This window comes from Amblyomma americanum, chromosome 3 (assembly GCF_052857255.1).
Source record: "Amblyomma americanum isolate KBUSLIRL-KWMA chromosome 3, ASM5285725v1, whole genome shotgun sequence".
NCBI lineage: Eukaryota > Metazoa > Arthropoda > Arachnida > Ixodida > Ixodidae > Amblyomma > Amblyomma americanum.
Window position 1 is genome coordinate 104,272,124 of NC_135499.1, and position 24,630 is coordinate 104,296,753.

Genomic DNA, 24,630 nt, shown 5'->3' on the forward strand with positions numbered 1-24,630 from the left:
CAACGCTAATGATTCTGCCGCGGCCTGCGGCCCTAAGCGTTGGCCCGCTGTTGTGTAGGGCTGCTTTCCTGCGATAGCGTTGGGGCACTCGGGGCTCCGGCGAGTGGCTCAGTTCCGGGTTTCTGCGCTCTGTTGGTACATGTTCTCAAGAAGTGTAAGCCACTCCCTGCGGGGTGGTTTGTTTCGTGGTATTGTTGATACTAGTTCGCTGGAAAGGCTGGCTAATCCCAGCGAATTATGACGAAGTTCTTGCTTTATTCATCCATTATGAAGTAGTATGCGTCTTTGTTCAATGAGACATGACGAGAATAATCTGTTTATCCGGGAATTGCAAATAACCTCAAGAATGCTTACCTAAGGTACTAGATGGCTGTATTTGACAAGATATTGTTTGTGGAGAGTGCAGTTGAAATATGGCTTTCGCAATGGGAAGTCATGATGAGCGCAGAAACTCGCACTCTTCACCCAAAAGGAAACTACAGGACCAAATTGCTCTAAGGTATGTAGGACCGAATTTTCATTGCATAGGTAAAGGAAGGCCTCTGTAACGGACATCATTCGCCAACAGTGTTGTCAAGAGTACGTGCATGAAGGAATGAAACCTACTTCCCTAACACCTGGCGTTCTAGGCATGCTTCATTAACTTCTGAAGCGTGAAAAACTACCGACGACAGGGTCTTTCTTTTTGCAGTAGTTGTTTTGCTCTCAAAGTAATATTCTATGTGTTTTCATTTAGGGTTCGAAGTGGACGTTTCAGTTACCGCCTGGACACCTTACATTTCACTGAAGGCCTACAATCTAGACAGGATATGTTGGTTGCATCACGTAAAAACTGAAATGAACCGCTTCGAAACTCCTCTGGGCAGGAAGGGGCAGCGTATCTTTTTTTAACTGTGCCCACTTCAAAGCTGTAAGAAAATAACAAATACAAACGCATGTGGCACGTGAACCCCGAGGCCAGCTGGGGCTGAATGACACACTGCTCGGACTCCTCGCTAAAGGCACCCCATTTATCAAGTTCGGCTCTTGGGCAAAGTGGAAACAGACAAAAGCTGTAGCCTGCTCGGTCTCCCCGAGAAGCTGGCTGAGCAGCATCGATTGTGACGCCGGCTCCGAAGCCCATTCCATTTGCTACCTTGTATTCCGCACGTGGTGTTTCCCTTGGGTGAGGTGAGCGACCGACCAAGCGGTCAGGGGAATGTCACACAATTCGAGCCACGCGCCGGGTCCGGCACGTAGCCAGGGCAAGTCAGTGTCTGGGTGCTGCTGCTCCTGCATTCGGCCATTCTATTCGAGGTATACAATGGAAGGAGAGACAGAAAGAAGAGCCGCGGGGCATCCCGTAACCGCCAGGCGGGAGTGTTTATAAATCAGCTCGATCCTGTCCGGTAACCGGATTCCCATGACCCGCAGTGCGTATAGAGATTGCACTCCCCCCAGATTCGCCCGGAGGGTGTCGTTCTTGTTTGCTGATTGGCAAAACGCGCCCTCTGGATCGTGTTCGCCCATAAAATCAATGCGCACCCACGGTGCCTCTCCACTGGCACGCCGGCTAGCGTTGGCTGTGCTTGTCCTTCTTGCAAGCCCCAAACAAACGCTTGTCCACTGCATCGAGTACGAACCGCGATTGTGATAGCGAACAGCTCTCTTTCTATGACCGACTCAAACTCTGCTGCGTCTCGATATTCCTATATGTTTTTCATCGTGGCCCTTGCCACCGGGAATAGAAATGTGAGAGAGTAATGGGAATTAGAATGCCTTACAATTAAGCATGCAGTGGCGTTTGATATAAGTTAATACATAGACAGCGAGTGTAGACGTTGTCTGTTAACCACAATCGGAGGTGGGAGTCATTGTTCAGGTACAGCCCTGCCTGACAGAGTGCCCGGGAGTGCACCAATGAAGTTCCTGGGCATGTCCACAGCAGTTTTTGCACACTGGAGATACCTCTCAGGAGTCGATAAAATCTGGCTACGCCACTGGTGTCTAACAGCCGGCGTTAGGGTATCTCTGACCCCCAGCTTCCACAGACAGTTCGGGTGACCTTTCCACGCTGCCTCAATATTCTACTGATGCTGCTACGCAATTATATTCTTTTTTGTTCTATATTTCTAAAGCTCGCATATTGCACTAGTTTAGTACTCTTTTTGACGAAGCAGACAGCACTAGTTAGCTCCCACAGAGCCGGTCTAAAAGCGAGGCATAACAGACGCCTTTTTTCTGCAACGAAGCGAAATTTTATGTTTATTTTATTTCACTTCCTTTTCAGTTCTCAACTGCTTTCATCGCTTAAATAAGACCGCAGGTTCCAAGCTTGATGTTTTACAGTGAAATTTCGTACCATCTTGGATACTCTATGTGCGATGATATGTACTGGAGTATGTACTACCGTGAATGGAGTGTAAATTCACGTGCCGCAGAATACTCATTTTACAGGAAATGTTGAAGGCGTTTTTGTGGAACAGTTATAACACAATTTAAACTATGCAGTTAGACTGCCGTATTTTGTGTGAACAGAATCAGGCCCTGGTATGAGAGAAAACCTTACCCAAACGAGGAAGTCCAGGTCCGGAGCGCTGACTCCCATGATTCTATACTCCTCCCTTCATGACAAGGCAGTGCTCAGCTTCTAGCTTCACAACTGTTCTCTTGGCTGTTCTCTTGGTAAAAGAGCATCATATCACGGGTTTTGTGCCCTAAATCGAGGCTCTAGATGCAGCCACGCCGTTCGGAATGTAACACGCGAAATATTAATGCGCTGGACGCTTTAAGGATCCAATGTAAGGCAATGTCGCGTATTTTGTGCTAGTTACATGGTGTAATATAAACTATTCATTTTGTGAGGAGAGGAACAATGAATCATTTAATTACTGAGATATTTATCCGCCACAGTATGAGGCCAGGCAGTTGCCATTCTTCCTCTTATATGCTTTATGATGCCTCTGTGACGATGTTAAAAATTGAAATGCACGTAGAGAACGCTCGCCGAAAAGTGTAGCTCTTGCGTATCGCAATAACCAAACTAAAAAAAGTTCATTATATAAAAGCAAGTGCTATCACAACCAATTTATCCACGATTGCTTCATTTCAATGGCTAGATGTTCATTAATAATAATAATTGGTTTTTGTGGAAAGGAAATGGCGTAGTATCTGTCTCATATATCGTTGGACACCTGCACCGCGCCGTAAGGGAAGGGCTAAAGGAGGGAGTGAAAGAAGAAAGGAAGAGAGATGTGCCGTTGTGAAGGGCTCCGGATTAATTTCGACCACCTGGGGATCTTTAACGTGCACTGACATCGCACAGCACACGGGCGCCTTAGCGTTTCGCCTCCATAAAAGCGCAGCCGCCGCGGTCAGGTTCGAACCCGAGAACTCCGGATCAGTAGCCGAGCGCCCTAATCACTGAGTCACCGCGGCGGGTTAGATTTTAACAAAATTTCGGTATAAATAACATATAGCTATCCATGTCAGTTTCAGCGATTAATGGCCACCATACTTGTGGATCATTGTTTGCTGCAGGTAATAATGCTATCTTGCTTACTAGCCCTCTATATGGCCACCATGTCGACCACGTACGACGTTTATCGCGAACCTCATAGCGCGGCTCTCCGGAAATCAAACTGGGAGTACTGGCACAGCGCCTAAAGCTTCTACAGAGTTATCAACATAGAGATTTACTTGCCAGTCCTAAGTTTCGCGCTTCACCGCCCGGTATGGAAAGATCGTGCTGAGAAGAACTGTACCACCCCCACGCACAATAATGCTCACGAGAGAGGTGATGTGCCAAGCGCATCAATTTTGCAGTTGCAGTGAAATTCGTATTTGAAAAAAAAATTGATAGCATTGTTGCCGTGAGGGCGAACAGGCTGTTTAGGTTCTGCGTTAAGAAATGCGATATTTTCATGAACTGGACCCTGTACAGCTGCATCGCAGAATGAAACCTCGGAAGACTGCAACTCAGAACACTTTACTTGAATTTGAAACATTGAACCACAAACTGAGATCGATTGCGAACTATCGTCGAGGTCGCATTTCGCAATTAATGATGCTTCAAGCTGCATTTGACTTCGTCGTATGAGAGTGTTTGCCGCTGACGTTTGTCTCGGACGTTTGCCTCAAAGGTAATGTGATTTTGAGCGCAATTCTTCTCGCTGAGCATTTTGCAGCGGGTTTTGCAGCTGCGTCTTTTAATCAGAACCAGGAGGGAATTGTATAGAGATTTTGAATGTTCAATGACCTCTAATTTTATCATCCCGTCTATCTCCTTTTCACCCACGTCTTTTACTGCAAAAGACAACGGGTATTGCGGGGTATTCACAACTTCAAAAGTCCAGAGCCTGAGTTGACACTCCACTAGATTAGTCTTCCCGGGAATCTCGGAAAAGATGTCTGCATACGTGTCAAGTAAGCTCCAAATCTCGTGGTGTTTGTCGTCATCTTGCTTGGTGGAGATCTGTACGGCTTCAATTCCTTTACCGTGATCCGTGCTAAGGGTAGGCAGTTGTTCTTCGGATTCACCTTCTGCGATTACGACGAATGATGACGCCTGCACGGTCTCTTAGGGCGCAGGCTCTTCGTAACGTTTGAGTATATTGATGTGGAATAATAGCCTCCTAGTGTGGCCCAAGACGATCCAATAATCCACGCCGTTCTTTTTGCCAGAAACCACGAATGGACCTTTCCAGTGCATCAAGAGTTTATTGTAGCTACTCGGCAAAAAAATGAAGGCTCAATCTCCAACCCTTAACTGCCGCTTCTTGTTCTTCTTGTCATAGTATCTCTTCTGAGACTATTGGGCATGCCACATATTTTCATGTACCGCTCTCACAGGTTCCTCGAAACGTCCTCTTAGATCGAGAACCTAACCATATGTCATTTTCGTGTCTTCTCACAGCTCTTCCCTTGTACAGAGCTCTATGAGGACGGCGAGCGGTCCTTGCACAGTCGTCCAAATATCAACTCAAACGAAGAAAACCCAAGACTCGCCTGTGGTACCTCTCTGTATGCGAACAGAAGCGAAGCGATATAATGATCTTAATTTTTGGGCTGCTCCTGACTGCGCTTCCGCAGCATCTGCTTGGGTGTGCCGTTAAATTGCTCCACCATCCCATTGCACATTGGATGGTAAGGGGTCGTGATGAGATGTTTCACTGCCAAGAGATTATTGAGCTCTCTTATCATTTCGGAAGAGAAACAGGAGCCCTGGTCACAAAGGATCTCTCTCGGAAAACCTATTCGCGAGAACATCTCCACCAAACCCTCTGCCATGGTCGCTGAATCTATATTTGGCAGAGCCACGGCGTCGGGATACCGCGTGGCAAAATCGACGAGAGTGAGAATATATCTATTCCCTTTCACCGATGTGGTCGACAGCGGACCGACAATATCGACAGCGACCCGATCAAGTCGAGTGTCGATAAGAGGCATGCGTCCCAAAGGAGCTTTTCCTACTTTGCGTTTCGGGCACGTCCTTAGACAGGAATCGCATAACCTGACATACCTCTTATTCTCATCCTGCACTCCCGGCCAGTAGCATTCTTCCAGAACTCGTCTGTAGTCTTCTTAATGCCCTAATTCCCCGCCAACGGGCTATCGTGGGCAAGCCTTAACACCTGTGAACTGCAGGACTTTGGAAGTACTACCTGTGGAACCTCTCAACCAGAAGCGAGATGATAGAGGCGATACAGCAGCCCCTTTTCGACAGAATACGAGTGCGAAGTGCCGGGCTTGCCATGGAAAACCTTTCCTACTTTCACCTGACACGCCTCCAATGACTCATCGTCTCTTTGCTCTGCTTCTAAGATTTCCTTGGCGAACCTCATGGGACCAGCACTTAAAGCTGTACACTCCCTCCTTCGTTCAGAAATTTCCTTTCCAGCCAACATCAATTTTGTGCCCTCGCCCTCACCGTTTCCACTGGCGACCTCGTCATTAACTATGTCAGTACATAATTTAGCAACGCCCTCCGATTTATTCCGATTAATATCTGGATTTGACGGCTCACGGGCCTCTGTCATATTTCCAATTATGACATCGTACAATGGTGCCTCCATGCACTTTACCAGGGCCGTGCATGTGAAATGAGGAAAAGCGATATAGACTTCTGCCTTGGAAACTTCCAGACTACTGCCATCAACAAGGAACACCTTAGATCTCGTGCCGGTGAGAGCTGAATCAGGAACTAGGGCTCTCCGCCTCACCACTGTATTGCTCCCCGTGTCCCGTAAAGCACGTACGGGTAGTCCTCGGAGCTCTCCCTCTAGTACAGGCGTGTGTTGGGCGTCTGCAGGCTTTTTCCGACCAAGTCGGACCACCACCTTATCCTCAGCTGGTTCAAGCCTATCTGCAGTTGTGGACACCGTTTCAGGCGCAACACTCTCTGGCTGAACACACCAGGACGATTGCGTCTGATTTTCATGCTTTCTTGAGCATGAACTTATTTCATGCCCTGTTTTTAGACAATAAACGCAATAAAGCTGTTTTGGCTTAGAGCGACATTAGGCAGCCCTATGTCCAGGTCGGTTGCAAATGGTGCACCTTCCTTTTTGTCTACCTGATGGAACATCCTTCTCTCACGGAATGCCCACCTCAAACGATTCTTTGAACGAAGACAAGTTTCCTTGCCGCTGGGCCTCTAGAATGTTGTCTGCTTCCTCAGCCTTTTTGTCCAGCGTCTTGCGCTCTCTTTCTCGAAGAAAAATCGCTAGACGACTATGACAGTTCCTCATGAACTGTTCGGTCACCACCAAGTCACGTAAATCATTGTACGTTGTGGCCGTACCCGACATCTCGATCCATCGATTGAAAAGACTGAGCATGCGTGATGCGTATTGCTTGCCTGTTTTTTTATCTTGCGGCTTAATTTGACGAAAATGTTTGCGATAACGCTCTGCTGTGAACCGCAAATGTTGGAGCAGGGCTAGTTTTGCCTTATCATAGTCCAATAAATTTGTGGGAGACAATCGACCGAAGACACGGAGAGCCTCCTGAGTCAAAGACATACTGAGTGCTGTAGCCCATTTTTCTTTGGGCGAGCTGTGCCCTTCTGCGATGCGCTCAAAACGTTTGAGGTATGCATCTATGTCATCCCTGCGATCATCGAAAGGCGGGATCAACTTGTGTGGGCTATCCGCTGCTGAGGGCCCAGGTGCGGGCTCTCGATTACCCCCACCTTCTTCTGCGAGCCTTAATTGGAGCTGCAGTCTGCGCTCTTCCAAGCTCACAAGGACGGGATTTGCGCAGGCTCCTATGCCAAGCCATGTAGCCCTAGAGTGCTCGGCTTCTTAGTGATGCAACGCTCGTAAATGGGTCCATAACCCCACCTTGCGTAAAGAAACCACATCGTACTGGGGCGCTTCTCTCCCAAAGCTGCCCTTGCGCAGTAATAATTTGTCACCATTAAAAACAATGAACATGATAGTTTTTTCTGTGCACTTACCTGCGAAACGCAGTATGACGAGAGAGAAGGGGGCAGGGAGATCAGCCAGCAGAAGTTGACGAATCACCTGACTGCACTGGGGGAAAGGGACGGATGAACATAGAGAAGTTGTTATGAGCTGGGTGGCTTTATGGAAAGCAGCGTTGTTTTTTGCCTTAATGAGCGAAAGAGGCCGTAACTAGAGAAACTAGTAAAGTTGGAGCTTTTTTACCCCGGTGTTTTGCGGCCGTTCAACTCCTGACTACAGTACAATCACTAAAAATACAGTAAAGTTGGTTCTTGGGCTAGTTGGTACTCTTGATTGAAGCTCATATTTTTTCTGCGCAACGGCACACAGCCAAAGAAAAGAAGAACAAACACAAGAAGGACGAACACAGCGCTGGACTGACAACTGTCTACTCAGAGAGGCACACACAGCTTAAATACTCTCAGACCAGGGCAAGGAGGAAAAAATCTCATCACATCTTTATCGCAAAAAACTTCGAAAGGAACGCCTTTTCTGCATTATACAAAAATACTGAAGTATCGCTGACACATTCTGACGCAGCTCTTTGAATATAGTATGCCTCTATCGTTTAATGGGTTGTTATTAACTTGCTTCTGCTCAGAATCCTCACTCCCGAAAACATCGGTGTGCAATCCTTGCAAGTTGCGCAGTGCTCGACAAGGTTAGTACCTTGTCGGGAGTGAGGATTCTGAGCTGAAGCAAGTTAAAACAACCCGTGAAACTATAGAGGCATACTATATTCAAAGAGCTGGGTCAGAATATGTCAGCAATACTTCGGTCATTTTGTATAATGCAGAAAAGGCGTTCCTTTGGAAGTTTTTTCGATAAAGATGTGATGAGATTCTTTTTTCCTATTTTTCTTTTTTTTCCTCTTCACAGTGTGGGTCTGCGCTAGTCAGAGTGTATTTAAGCTGTGTGTGTGTCTTTGAATAAACAGTTGTCAGTCCAGCGCTGTGTTCGTTCTTCTTCTCTTCCTTCTTCTTTTCTTTCGCTGTGTGCCGTTGCGCTGAAAAAAATATGAGCTTCAATCCAGAAATACAGCTGCACGAGCATGCATTTTTTTGTGTCCCTTAGTTCTTCCCGTTCCCTGTATTTTTGTACAGCCCAGTGATTTTTTTTTGCTTTGATTGCAAGCACTGAGGGCGTGCTCGTAAACACGACGCATTAGTCATTTTGGTAACAGTAACGCAGCAAACCTGCGTAAAGTGGATGTTTTTAACATAAAGAACTAGCTCTTTGCAAACAACTATGAGTTCAATCAAGGCCCTCCCCACACGTTCGGCTGGTTTACTGCGCAACAGAGCTGGTTTAAGCCTGCATGCTTGCGTGTGCGTGTGCGTGTATCACTCTGAGTGTAAAACAAGCAACTGGTCTCACAAGGATTGTAAATTCTGCATAAACCACGCATTGCAAGATTGGCAGATGCAGGCATGTAAAAGTCTTATCAAAAAAATTTCACCTCACGATATTATATAAAATCCACCTTTTCCTTTGATGCGTCTTGAATCAGGAGTTGCGTGATTTTCCAGTCCCTGTGTCTAGTAATTTGTTTTTGTGCTCAGATGCGTCGAAAATCTTAGATTACTGAGCATGCTTGTGGTCAAACTTCCAGCCCACTCGGGCAAGTTCGCAAACTGTTTGCACAAGCACCGGAAGAAGTACAGACGCTACTAAAAGAGATTAGCGCAATGACGACACCGGAGCGGTGAAAATCGCACCACGCTTTGCGAACACACCTTTCACTTTTATTATCGGCGTGTCCGTAACCACGGCGCCGAGAGTTGCTATCTGACGCTGCTGTGGCACGTCACAATCGCTGATCTTTTTTACTCGCCACTGTACTTGTCGGGTTTTTTTTTTGTGTGTGGCCGAAATAACGCATTGCAAAATATACATGCAAGAAATAAACACCTAACTAGTTAAGAAGAATCTGAAAGATAAAATATACTGCGCCTCTTCCATTCTACCACTTAGTTAATCACCTCAGGCAAGCAGATTTTTGGGCAGCCGAAATTTGGGCTCGAATTTCTTCCGCTTTATCAACAATGCAAGAATGTTAAAAGAAAGAAAGGAACAGCGCGCTTTGCCGGTCATGATCATCGCACGACAAAAGTCGCTATAAGCTGGAAGTGAGCGCAGAGCGATTCTGGGAACTAGTTGCGATCCCGTAGTTGCAGCGTGTCTCCCACATTAGCGAATTCATTCTCACTGATCATATTCCCTGAGAGTTCTTATGCGACGGTGCTGGCGTGAAATAAGCGCAGAAATTTGTTCCGCTTCTTGCAGAAATGATATGATTAAAACGACGAAACTCATTTTCAAGCTTTCGATAATGGGGAGATATATCACTCATGCGAATTTCACAGCGGTCGGCGCTTGTATCGTAACTTTGAATGATACATTTTTCCAGAGGAGTATCCATCGAGACGTGCAAATAATGACTCGAACGCAGCATCAACATAAAACGGCAACGATTTATAACATCGAGAGAAAACGTGGCAACAATTGCATGGAGCTTAAAGCGTTTCTGTCGTGCATCATCAAATAGCAGCGCACTGCATGCCATCTTGCGTTAGATTCACTCGGCGAACAAACGGAAGAACATCATGCGGGTTGCTCCGCTCCAATCGAATTTCTTCACGCAAGAATCCACGCGCAGTTTGTTTCGTTAGATATCAAAGCGACAAACCGCTGCTCTACTGGCACCACCCAGTACATTTATCTTCCCCCCGACCGCGAAGGCCTTTGCTCTTTTGGCTGCCCGCAGATACAAAGCTTCGTCTCGCCACTCGCGCTCGGCGCGCCGTCTTCGAACACGATAAGCCACTTTGCAAACTCCTCGCAAATGGATCGCGGCCCGCGCTGGGTGCAAGAGCAGCGGCGAGAAAGCGAGAATCGCGCTTTAAACGAGCCCGCCACTTTGAACTGCAATCATGAACAGCAGTAGCAGCAGCTGAAGCAGCGACAGCAAGAACCTGCGACACACTGCACTGTGGTGAAGCCGAGAGATCACGAGGAAGTGGCGCAAGGTGGGATAGGGAGGCAATCAAAGCACGCGCCTTACATGTATAATTCATTACGGGAAGAGGCGAAGCTGAGAGCGCTCGTCTTGTGAGGAAGCGCAGAGAAAAGAGCACGGCTCGGTAAGGGGGGAGTGGGGCTTCTCCTTGCGACGCGTGGGAGATTTAAAACGAATCGGCGGATTAATTGAGCGCGCGCAGCTCGAGCGCGCACCTCCATGACACGCAGCATAGCCGTGCTGCGGCGGTCTTTTGGGCTCCGCGTCGAAGGCGCGCGAATTCACAAAGGAACCCCCTCAACAGCGGGCTGTATTCGCGAAAGGAAGACCTGGGCGGCCGCGCCGTAGAGAACTGGTTGTAACGGCGGCGGCTCGGTCGCCGTTGCAGCTACGCCGGCGCGGTGCGACCGGACGCGGCAATCAGGGCGCGTCAAATCGAGCGCCGATCATTAATCTGGAAGAGCCGAGAGCTGCGCTCCCGAGGAGCCCGCGGTTTCTCGGTCCCTCCATTCTTCCTCGGGAACACTCTTTCCCTACTTTCCTGTCTCTCTCTCTCTCTCTCTCTCTCACGGCCTGCCCGGTGGCCGGAAGAGCGGGAGCCGTTATCCGAAAGAAAATGTGTGTTGGCTGACCGAATTCTCTTCTTCGACGATAAATCTTCCGCTTCATTTCTTGCTCCTTTCGGTTCCCTTCGTGAAAACGCAGTTTCGAGCATTAAATTTTTGTAACAATCATTTCCTGCAGTGACTACATCTTAGGATGTGGGTGTATAGTTCTTGCTTTTCAAAGTTCTTTTTTTCGCTGTATGTGCATTGCAAGATTTGCGAAAACGTTATCTTGGCGTGTTTGAATTTTGCCGATGATTACCGTTTAATATGAGGTTTTACACCAGTGAATTGAATTGCGTGATCCCGGCTGATCTATAGATTAAGGTCTTGTTTTTGTTTTTCTAGCACCACAAAATAGTTGCTGACAGAAGCTGCGCACCTAATTTTGAATCCTCAGAATAGGCGAGCAGCTGAAGCAAATTCAAGTGTTTTTTTTTCTACCTCTTAATGTCACGTGATGGAAAAAAAAGAGGTGCTAGAAGGGAACACAAGCAAGCAAAAAACGACAATTAACAGGATACTGGCGGTGCCAGCGTTGTGTCTTGGATGTGTAATTAGCACATACTAGAGCCGGCAAAGCGGCCAGCGTTTCATCATTGATGCTGTTCTTTGCCTCAAGCTTTTAGCAGAGGAGCTTTCCTGGTTAATGGTATTCCAGCGTTTACGCGGTAACGACAACGCCACTTATGCTTGTGGTTCCAGCCAAACTTGTTTGCCTAAGCCGATTCCCCGCACTGATGCCTTTTCGTAAACGTACGCCATTCGCAAGTCGAGTGTCGCCGACGCAATTGTGAAGCGCCTCGAGGAAAAACATGAAACCCCGGAAAGCTTAGATGCATATCAAAGGGTCAGTTGCGTAAAGCGGCAGCTTCACTGGCCACATTTTTTTGTTCTCCACTTCACTGCCACTTTTTGTGCTCTATGCGCATAGCGCCGGCAATAAAACATTTTCCAGCAATAGAACATAATGAGAGTGAAAGGTCAAAATTGGTTGGTTTATTAAGGTTTAACGTCCCAAAGCGACTCAGGCTATGAGGGACGCTGTAGTGAAGGGCTCCGGAAATTTCGACCACTTGGGGTTCTTTAACGTGCACTGACATCGCACAACACACGGGCCTATATAATTTCGCCTCCATCGAAATTCGACCGCTGCGGCCGGCATCGAACCCGCGTCTTTCGGGTCAGCAGCCGTGTGCCGTAACCACTGAGCCACCGCGGCGGGGTGAAAGGTTAAAATTAAAAATTAATATTTCGCGATCTTAAGCACACATTGGTATTAGAAAATTATTTCATACCCATTTCTGTAATGAAGCGTTCCGAAACACTCAAAGATATATTACAGATGGGAGGCCTTAGTGTAGCCCTTTTCTTGAATACATTTCGAAGGCTTTTCTAGCAGAACATTTTTTGAAGAGACTTTCTCGCATCATGCAGTAAAAATAATTTTAGCGGATTGTAGCTTGAGTGCTTCTTAATAAAGGCCAGATTGACATTTTCTTTGTTTACAGAAAGGCTTTGCTATACTCACGCGCATGTTTAAATCCAAGAGCTTCTAAGAATGAGCATTTACGAAACTGCTTTTGGTTTGAGGTTGTATAGTTCAAGAGAACACGAGGCGGTAATGAGCATCACACTGTCAAGATAGGTTTCGTTACAAGTATGGTGCTACCCAAAGGTTTGTTGTAGATCCAGCGCTTCTTGATTGCAACAATATATTTAACAATTTTCTAGATGACACCAGTCTTTTTTTTCGGGTACTACAACTGCTGTCCTAGCAAATCGATCTAATAAAAACTTAAAAGGAAAAAATACTTGGACAGCCAATAATCACTTACAATTAACAGTAGTAAAACTGCAGCAGTCATGTTTCACCCACGTCATAAGCACTTTGAACTTCCTCTGATTGAATTAAGCAATACAAGATTATAATTGGCGCAGTCTGTGAAAACACTGGACATTTAAATACTTTGCTGCAGATGTGTCGTGGAATGACCATATTAGTTACGTAGTTCAGAAACTTTCGAGAAGTGTTGGTATCATGCGCCGGAATTGCTTTAATTTTCCTACGACACTGAACGTGTTAGCCTACACCTCTTTGTTTTATTCCGCAGGCAACTACGGATGTATGGTGTTGGCAACAACCACAGCTGAAAATATTAACAAACCCACTATCCTACAAAAACGTATTATACGCATTGCATGTAACGTGCCGTACTTCTTCCACACTGCGAGCCTTTTCCTTCAACACAATGGTATACAAATGATGTCGATGTATAACTATAGGCTTTGCTATAAACATAAACTTGCCGTAATGAAAAATGATGACTCCCTACTTACACTTTCTGTGTTAGAGCAAAGTAGAACTGTGTATGATATCCGCGCAGCACAGCCTTGGAATTTAAAGAAATGCCGCACAAACTATGTCGAACAAATGTTGCAGCATACCTTGCCTACTCCTCTGAACCAGTTGTACTGCCACAAGAATCTTGATGTGTCCAATATTTCTCTAAAAGAATTGTCCCAAATGTTAGTTTAGTAATTTTTTTCTTGGTGTTACTATTTTGAGCGCTCCTGTCAATTTTACTGTCTTTTAATTTCTCCTCCCCGTCTTTGGCTTTATAGGCTTTTGATCTAATGCAGTTTTTCTTTCCTTTACAAGCACAATGTACAGGCGCCGACACAATGAAACGGAGCACGCTATTGCCTCCCAAAATTGATCATGCATTGCCTAAATTAAATTGCCAGCAATGTTGTGTGCGTACTGGTAAAGGACGGCAGCACTTTCTCATGGACAGACAATGTTTCTTCTGTCCCTATAGGGAAGGGGTGTTTGCAATTAGAATGAAATCGCGTGCTCTGTTTAGTTATGGCCGCGCCTGTACTGCATACTTAACGTACATTTCTCATTCTCTGTACCGAACATACATGATTTTCTCCTTACATTCTTGTTTGGTGTCGTACTCCGCCGCCGTATACGCTGCACTTAAAGAGGAAGCCAGGACCTCTCAAGCTGTCTATACAGCTTTCCCCCTTACTGTCCTCGCAACACCTAGTTGCGGAAATAAACCTTCAACCATAAACTTTCAACCTTAAGAGAAGTAACACTCTTACTGTGTTTCTATCAAAAAGAATTTATTTCGCATTTAGCAAACAACTAATGCTGTTGGTCACACACAGCTCCAAGTTGAAAGTTACCGTATACAAGCATATGGTCGAGAGAATATTTGTGGCGCTCTACCTCCGTATGGTGACCATCGCGGTGTTTTTATACAGTAAAAATAGTGTGCACGCTAGTCTTGCTTACAACTTGAAAACGTTTACTGCGCATATATTTTGGATAACTAGTCTATTTGATATAAATTTTTATGCAAATGTAGCTTTGTAACTTGTTTCTAATTCGGAGGACAGGATAGTGAAGAAGACAAGAGAAGCACTGGGTTTTTCACGGCGGAATTGAACGGATGTTCAATTAATGACGTCGTTCAGATAACTAATAACACGCGTTAAATTTTGGTTATATAGAAATGACTGCGTTCTGTATGTGAAATATAAATAATGCAAGTGACCATCTCACTTTAATAATGTGTTTCCTTCGTTCTGTGATTGGAGCAACACATGGCATATGAAGACAGATTTGAGCAAGACTGTGTCGATGACATTCCTTAATAAGAAAAATTATTTTTCTCATGATTAACTAACGCATGTAAAGGAGTTCAAATACCTAGGTGTTAAGTTCTGCTCAAACTTAAATTGTTCTAAAAATGAAGATTTAACTTGCTCCAAAGCTGTCAAGAAACTCAGAGCTTTAAAACGTGCGTTAAAAGATGCGACCAAAACTGTAATCTGACGGCGCAAATATCTCTAGTAAGGCCTGTGCTTGATAATGCTGCGGCGGTCTGGTTACCGCACTTCACTAAAGACATCACTAAACTTGAAAATGTACAGAAAAAAGGCAATCAGATTTATATATGTATAGGCGTTATGACTGCCATTTCTCTCCCACAGTTCACACGTGCACCTGATCACTTGACACACTTCAACACAGAAGGATATGTGATTGCGTTATCCTTGTTCACAAGATCATTAACAAGAGTGTTTATATTTACGCCCCCTTTTCTCGCCAGTTCTGTAGCACGTGCCAATCGCCGTACCAAACCGCTTAACAGTCTGCCGTTTGTGCTATTGTTAGAATGCTTTAAATTTTCATTTTTTCCCTTTCACAGTCGAATTATGGAGCGATTTGGACGGCACACTAAGTCAGATGTCTGTTGATGACTTTGTGCGAGAATTGACTACTCATTTATTTTCTTATTTATACTGTACTGTTTTCTGTGTAAATTTTTGGACTCACATTTGTAATCATGTACTTTCCTAATAACATAGTTTCATGTGAAACCTTGTGTACCACTCCTGAAAAGTCCCAATTCATGGGATAGCAGTATTTGTAAATAAATCAATGATAAAATAAATGTGCCTGAAGAATCAAACGTTCAGCATACAGGCCTATATGTAGCTAAATTTAGGGCGTGCATAACGTGCAAAAAGCCCATTTCACAGTGTGGTCGTGGACGTAAATGGTAGAATACCTTCATTCGCACGCTGATTGTTTTTCTTTGGATACACTGACTTTTCAGCACTAGTTATGAAGAACTATCTTTTGCTGGTTTTGCTAGAGGAAAAATATGTCGAACGTTCAGAGTATTCTTCAAGGTTTACAATAAGCAAAAACGAATTTTTGAGTTGGGGCATTTTAACCCAACGCAATACTCTCCTTTTCTAAGTACCCATAAATTGAAAGGTCAGCTGTGGTTCTTTCGGAGAGGGCATTTTCAATAGCTTTTTCTTTTTTGGTGCACTTAACTAATTAAATATTGCTGCTTTCTGCGAGAAAATATTGCCGACTGCAAGGCTCTTCAGGTTTCGATTGAACTATTGGAACGCCCACCTGTCTCACTGCAGCACTACGTGAAGAAGCAATAAAAAAAATGGGCCTTTTTGACGAAATTAATCCGTATCAGTGCTGCTACGAATGGTATAAAGGAAGCAAGAACAAGTTTTACTTCTCTCACAGTCTGGGATATATAAATACAGAATTTTTCAACTGAAAAATTATTACAGATCTTTGTTCCAGTTTCATAAAGTTCTACACGCAAAATAACATTCTGGATAGTGACATTTAAGGAAGAAAAATGAAGTTACGGCATTCTTAGCGCTGTGATTATGCTCTACGGTAGACTACCGCAAAACACAGGAGCACCACCACGTTCTCGTAGCGGCTGGGGCTACGCGAACTTCGCGTGCTATTTCACAGGCAAGGAGGGCAGCACCGTCAGGCGGGATCTACCCGTGTGCGTTGAATAAACTGCTTTTTAAAGCGCTAGCTTCACTACTAGAGGTAACGGGCTGAGATTCTCGTGTACTTCCCATGACCTTCAAGGCTTAGCCAAGGTCAAGCCTTAATAATAATAATGATAATAATTAATTTTCTGGGAAAGGAAATGGCACAGTATCTGTCTTCTATATCGTTGGACACCTGAACTGCGCCGGGAAGGGACAAAGGAGGGAGTGAAAGAAGAAAGGAAGAAAGAGGTGCCGTAGTGGAGGGCTTCGGAATAATTTCGACCACCTGGGGATCTTTTACGTGCACTGTTTTACGTGTTCAGTTTATAAGTTTGGAGGAACGGTGAATGGTCAATGGTCAGACCAATGGCTAAGCCGTTGCAAAGGCCAAAGGTCGGGGTCAAGGCCAAAAGTCAAGGTCATTTCAGTCAAGTCAGTCTTCACGGTCTTCATGATCACGTCAAGGTCAACCGAAATTGGGTTACGTGATCGACCCTTGGCTCGCCTAGGAGCCGAAATGCGGCGTTTGCGCGATAGGCACTGACGTCGCGCCTTCCTTAACCGAGTACATAACGGGAGGAGCGCCGGCACGCGTAGCAGCGAAGTTGACATGCGGTGTTCACATGATTGGCCGTGATGTCACGGCCTCCTAAACTGAGTACATAACGCAAGGAGTGCCGGCGCGTCTAGACACGAAGTTCACATGTGGTATTTTCGTGCTAGGCCGTAACGTCTGCATCACGGCCTCCTAATCTGCATCAAGGCGAACTTCTTGCAGACCATAGTTTAATCATAGCCGCCACAAAGTTTGAACAACAATAAAAAAAATTGCTTCACAATTATCTACGTAAATTACACTAGTTCGACATTTCCATTCAAAATTAACGGTGGTTTAGCTTTTATTCAACCGAGGGAGAAGCGGTAGCTTCACGATGCTTTAGACTGGCAAATACCAAAGAAACGATCAAAGCATATCATAACAAGGCTTTGCCAGGCTAAATCATCGTGAAGCTACCGCTTCTCCCAGATTTCCAGCACATAACACAAAACTGAAAACTATTACATTGAAGCTCCTAATAAAATTGACGCCATTTTGCAGCGATTTGAATAACTCAAGCAAAAATCAAATTAGTTTATTGCGGCAAACTTAGCATAGGTGCGCATAAATTAAATGCCCTGAAGCTTTTCAGTCCGACAGCTGATGTCGTCGGTGTGGAAACCCTCGGGAAGGTAGATAGGAGTTGCCACGGACGCGGACAAGGAAAGAGCACACACCTTTGCTAGCCAGCATGGCCTTACGTTATCTAGCAAAAGGTGTTATCAATATGAAGGGGCTGCCGTTTGAGAAGAACTTGTTTTTAGCAACTGGAATTCATACCGTAAAGCAAACTATATTGGTCAAATTTATTTGAAAGGGACCACGTACAAGTAAATCTACCCAGATACCAGGAGCAGAGATAATGAAGGTCTGTGTAGTGAACTTCTCCCACTCTGCTAAAGTCATTCGGTGAACGCTAAGTCCACGGATCGTGTTTTGTCGGTTTCGACGTCCGAAACTCATGCTAGTACAAAATCGCCTAGCGGCGTATCGTTGTGAAGGACTGAATCCTGAAGGCCATACATTGTTCACAATCAGGATTCCAAGAACTCGCTCCGCTGACTTGTGCCAGCGACATTGCGCCTTTGTGCAGAATTATAGACCTCGACATGCCTACGAGTGCGCTGGTGTGGAATGCGGCGGGCGCTAGACACAGACGGCCACAGAAAGCTGGAGGGCAGAAGACGGGAGGCCGAGTGCGGTTCTCGACGCTCACAACAGATTCCCTGCGGTTTGTCGCGCGGTTTCGATTCCCCCCCCCCCCCCCGACCACCCCCCCACCCCCCCCGGGGGCGCGGGCGGACGAGCACGTTGTGCGTGCGCGCGTGGCGGCAAGCTTCCCTACCAGCAGCAGACGGCGTAACGGCTCGAAGTGGTGAAGGAAGTGGACGGCGGGCTGCAGACGTTGGCTGCAGGAAAGCGCTGCCCTAGCAGGGACAGCTGACCCCCCCGAGACATCCCCGGCGAGGCCAAAGCACCACCCCGTTGTAATGGCTGCGGTTTCTGAGAACTCGGTGCGCCCTCCTGGCCCGCTGCAGGAGCAACGACGGCCAAAATGCCGTTGGGTGAAGGGGACCCTAAGAGAGAAAGAGTAGCCGAGAATCTCCAGCGAGATCCGGTGGTCGCGGCTGGAAGACAACGGACACAGAAGGAGACGAGAGCCGACCGCCGGGAAGAGAGGCAGACCACGGGAGAGCCGAGGCAGCCGAGGCCCGCCGACGCAAGACGAGCGCGGAGTGAAGCCCCGACCTGCTGGACGGACAACCAGTTCTCCTAAAAGCCAGCGGTGAGCGGAGCCCTAATTTCGCCTTCGGGCAGTGAAATAAATAATGTTTTGCCAGGTTACCGCCTTGTTGGCTGAATTCTCCTCTCTTCAGCAGGACCCGTAGACACCAACGAATTAGGTCGATTTTTGACTGACTGGCCATAGGCGGGAACGTCACATTGTAAAGGGTATTCGTGAAATATATAAAGTTATCCTTATGCAAGTAAATTCTAACAGTTTTGCCGAACTGTAGAAGAACTTTGCGTTCGCTTACTGAAAATCGGGGTTTGTATGGTGTACAACAATCCCAAATCAAATGACCAAGCGTTTGGATGAACTCGCCTTAAGGTACAGTCTGTGTCAAAGCTGACCAGACTGCATGGCTTACTTTTAATCCATATAATACAGACCTTAAAGGGCCACAGAAAGGGGTGTTTGAGTTTGGCTTTGAAATGCTTGCACTATGTAGAGTACAGGCCACCGAACGCCCATGCCGCGTACGAGAACTCAGAAGCGGGCAGGAAATTTACAATACATTTTTAAATATTCCCGCTTTCGCACCTCGTGGCGACGCGCGGTGTGGGGCTTTCGCAAGAAACCTGGCAAATGACGTCACGTCTTGCAAATGACGTCAGCAGCCGAGGGTTATCATTGGTTAACAGCGCCAAGCTCTTTCAGACGTCACACGCTACCGTGGCCGCGGCCAATCCACGCGCGCCGCAGCCGGCGGAGGTAGGGGAGGGGCCGAGTGAGGCCCGTTTCACATGCTGCGACTGGACCGAAAATATCCGCTGTAGTCGGTGAGGCCGCAGTGCGATTTTCGGTCAATGCTTTCACATGCAACACCTACACAGCGAATTCGGTTGGATGGACAGGCAAGGTTTGCATTAGGCAACCCATTACTAAACGCGACAGAAACGTCACACGGAATGTGCTGATGATTTTATGACCAGCGTATTTTTAGGTGCAAGGCAATATTTCGCATGTTTTGATTCGAATAAACAGTTTTGCTTGCACCGCGGCATCAGCTCCCACTTGACCCCACGTCGCACGCCGTCTCGGCGCTCGATCCCCAATGGTCAGTCGCAGAGCGAACACACCGACGCTGCGACTGAATTCCAACCGGGTGGAACTCGATCGCAAGTCGTCTGCGACTAGACCGACGGCCCTCCCCAGTCCGCGACTAAACCGACGGCCCTCCCCAGTCGCAGACCGACGGAATTCGCAGTCTCGCAGGCGAAAATCGCATGCGTGTGAAACGTGCCCGAGTGGGGCCGGCGGAGGAGCGCCGCCGTTTCGGCGTGTGAGAGGAGAGGGAAAGGCGCGAAGACGTGGAAGTTCAAATTTTTTCTGCATATAACTCAGCTTCAACAAAACACATTAAAATAATTCTTGCTGGGGGATAATTGTGAACCGTCGTCTTTTAACATCTCAGTCATATCGCACCTTTATTGAGACCCTCTTTCTGGGTCCCTTTAAGGCAGGCGAAAAGACAGAAAATATATTGAATGCTAGGCAACAGGATTCTACTTATCATAGATAAGATTTAGACTTTGAGGGTTGCCGTAAGTCCTCTACTGCATGGTTGGGACGTAAACCATGCAGTCCTGTTACGTCTGGCAAAAACTGCAAAAAGTAAACGCGATCATGACTGCCCAAATAGACGCAAAATGAGAACATATTAGTCCTAGGAAATTGAATATCAGCACATTTGATTCTCACTTCGATAGAACGAAAACCGCTTCCTGAGTGTGTTAATGTAGCCAACCTGTATTTCTTCTCTTCCAGCTTTGGTCTTTTTGTTCGCTTTCGCAAGTTTCAGCTTTAGAATATATATAATTGGTTTTTGTGGGAAGGAAATGGCGCAGTATCTGTCTCATATATTGGCGGACACCTGAACCGCGCCTCAGCTTTACTGTTCACGTTTCATTTACTGCTGATAGGATATTTTTATATAGGCGGCTGAATCCAAAATTTGTGCTGAGACTGAAAGGCTTGTTATTGAAGGCTTTCGGGTTCGTGGACGATCGAGCTTCGCTTGAGAAATGCCCTGAGATATTAGAAGAAATTACAATTGTTCTTGACGTGCTGGAGCAAAAAAAAAATTAAAATCAGCTGGAGCTCTAAAAGGAATTACCAAGCACATGCAGCATCTGAGCTCGGGTTGTTCTTGTGGCATTCTGCAGAAATAACCTTCAATTAGCCATTTTACACTGTCTGTAAAACATTTAACATAAGCAAGCTCATAAAGTTATGAGACATTTCCCGTTTTCACTGTATTTTAAGAGTGAACATTGGCAAAAAAGACTATCTTCATGAGTTTTCAATAAATTTTACGCGCCATAATTTTTCGCCGTTCTTCCTAAATTCTTGATTTTCCAAACGGGAGCAGGTAAAAATGGCGAGAAATAGAGATTTTGGGTATAATTATTGAAATTCGAAATTGATTTTCTAAACTGGAACAGGTAAAAATCACCATAAATAGAGAGTTTGGGTATAATTACTGGAATTTAAGATTATGGCAGAGAACATCGCGGGGTTCACCTGCTAACAACTGCTGGCTGCTTCCTCAATGGTGACTGACTTCTTGGAACAACAGACGGTGTCCTTTTTTCTGTATTGTGTGCATGGAGGTCTAAGGGACAGGAGTAATAAACATCATGGTGGAGCATATTAACGAATTCGAATGTTGCATAGCACAACATTTTCAAAGATATCGCCGCCTTGCGATAAGGTTTACGCACAGGCCGAACTATAAAAATCAAACTTGGCGTCTAGTCCTAACAATCAGTACTTTGGCAATTTGCATCCACTGGCAGCAAGTGCAAATGCGTGAAGAAGTTTAACAAAATTGCGCTTCCGCCTTTCGAGTCTGACCAGTATACTAACACGATAAAAGACGGAGATATGTTTCACAAGATGCCAAGATTTGTTTGCTAGCATGAGTGCTTTTCTCGGAGGTCTGTATAATTGCATTAAAACTCCATCTCTGTCGGATACCTCAGCTTTATTTCTTTTCGCATGAGTCCCAATTTGGTGCAATTGATGAATGCTTTCTTTTGGGCTGTTTTTTTTTCTCGACGCAGGAGCATTACTTCCCGATATAAACGGACATATATCATATTGCAACTGAGCGCTTTGATCTTAACGCTTTGTTTCCAGAGAAATGCTGAGAATTTTTTTGTCCAGAAAAAAGCTGAGAATTTCTTGGATCGACCATGCTCAAAAAGTCCCGTTAAGGCTGCTTGCTGGAGGTAACTAGCAAGCTCTTGCAAGCGGCACTAGTCTGTTTGGTTTGACAACGAATCTTGCACGAATAATTTTACTTCTTTCGCATCCATAGGGCGTTCGACGTGTGGCGTTGCTGATCGACAGCCAGCTCAGCAAATGCACTTCCTGCTCCTCATTTCTATTCCTTTATGTTCTTCACCTTACCTCGGCCTGCCACACTCGCACTGTAGACGTTTAGGATTCGCCTCAAAGAGCCACATCACTCGATTCCAATTGCATGGTGGAAGGGTTGGAACAGCATCAACCTTTCTCCGCTTCAATTCATTCTCCTGTCGACTCTCTTCTTCGCCCCTTCCCGTTCAGTGTCCATTGCCACCGGTAACACCCCGACAAAAACATTTCCACCGTAAATGCAACGTGTTCTGTATTCTTACTTGGCCCTCACGTCTGCTCCCGCGAGACACAACTTCCCTTCTTCCATCCGTTGTCTCATCTTCTCATCTTCCCTTCTTCACTTCGTGCCTCCATCCTTGTTTTGCGCCTCACATGGCTCTCATCCTCTGCTTAGCTCTTTCTTGCTTCTTCTACGAAGCTTTCATCACTACGATTGGCTGCAGCTTTCTGCATTGCTGTCCCCCGCGTGAGCCGTCAGGCCCTAAGATGAGCATTTCTTTTTTCGGTCATAGGCTTCCATCAAGCGCAGTCCCTAGTCGCCACTCTCTCCTGTCAGTCTCTCTTCCCTTTATTCTCGGTTTTCATCCCCGACGACGTTGTCCGGCTCGGGCTGTCGCTTTATGCGTTGTCACGAATGAACTCGGCATTGTTTACCATTCGCGAAGCCCTCTCCCTCACAGCTTCCCTCTCACTACCATACCCTTTTTTCTTCTCCTGGAAAACAACCTCGCTATCGCCGACCTTTTTCTTACACGCACTCACGTTCTCCGGTACTCTCCCAGATGACGCTATCCCACTCTTCCTACCTGCCCTCTCCACTGCCTTTCCTCTCCCTTTTCTTTCCCGAAAAAGTGAAAGAGAGGGACGCAACACACGAACGGCAGATCTTTCTTCTATTGGGCTCGCTTGGCGAACCTCTTCTCTTCCGCGCGTTGTCCGTCGCGGCCAGTAGTATATACGTTGCCGTCTCTGTGTGCCTGCATCTGTGCCCCTGGCCGCTCGACCTTCGAGCTCGCCGGCGGCTCTGGCGATAGAGCCATCTACGAAAAGTTTCCCTCGCTCGGAATCAGATTACCGAGCGACGCGCGCTCTCGACTCTGGACGACGGCTGCCCCGCACCCAATTTGTGCTCGCGCCTGTGTCGTGACAAAAGCGACAGCGATCTCCAGCAGAATCGGGCCTAGGAGGAAAGCCCGGGAGGGTGTGTTTTCAATCTTGCTCTCTGGGCCTGTACAGATTTCTTTCATTGATTCATATTTTTTCCGTTTTTCCCAGGGGCACTTGGTTTTACTCCGCCTGTTGTGCGCGACTTCTGCTGCATCCGCCTGTATGTCACTGGCGAGTTTTGTATTGCTTTGCTGAGCTGTGAGATCCTCCTTGACTTCCACATTGGCGAGGAATTAGGCGGAAGGACGTATGAAAAGCTAAGGACGTGAGAGAAATACACTACTACAGTGTGCTTCCTCGCGACTTTGTTTTCGTTGTATTTTTTGGTTAGTGGCCTGCTCTCTTTTTGTTTTCTATAACCATTTTCTATCTTGTTATCGTTTTTTCCTAACTAACTTTCAGGATTAATTGCACTGAAATGCTATGCACTGGCGACCTTCATTCGTAATATTTTTTTTGCTTTTCTGATTGAAAGAAAAAAGAATAAAGAAAAAAGCAGCAAATCATGGTTAAAAGTAGTATAAAAAAACCGCGCGCGTTTATGCACATACAATTCCATTTTCACACTAAAAATCTACTGCGATAGTTTAGAAAAGCAAAAACGTCAGCTGCTATCAGTCGTTGCTTGCTATTATTTTTATGAAACAATATTGTTCTCTTAAGGGGACAGCAGCACTGAGTACATGAAAAATTGAAAACAAAGCCTTGGTTTGTTCAATCCGATAAAGAAATGCAATCTGGATAAATTTCCGAATAAATCATGCCAGCAGAAAGAAGGATGCACCTGAGTTCATTGATGTTCAGGTCCAGGTTAGCCTGCCCAGGTTAATCCAGGTTACTCCTTTATTACAGCTCTCCACTTTGGGGGATTCACCTTAACATTTAACCAACACTATTACCACTTTCAATTCGCTCTCGCCCTACCATATGCTAGCCGTCCTGCTGAGCTCAGTTTGTAGATCTACTTCCCTGGTCATGCGGTGCTGCCGGGTTCGAACCTCGGACCAGGACGAATTTTTAACTGTGAATTTCGGCGGAAGCTTTATAGCTTTCATTGCTTGCCATAGGGATGCGCTTGGGTAGATGTCAGTGGCTAATTACTCCCTTCGCAATATAACCAATGCGGATCAAAGCTCTTACCTTTCAGAATTATATATACTAATCATTGGAGCACTTCATACCAGGTGTTGCAGGGAAGCCGGCCAGTAATTTTTAAAAATAGGGCTTTCGAGGTAAAGAAAAGCTCTTTGGGGCATAGTGGTACCATTTTGTGCGGACGTCAG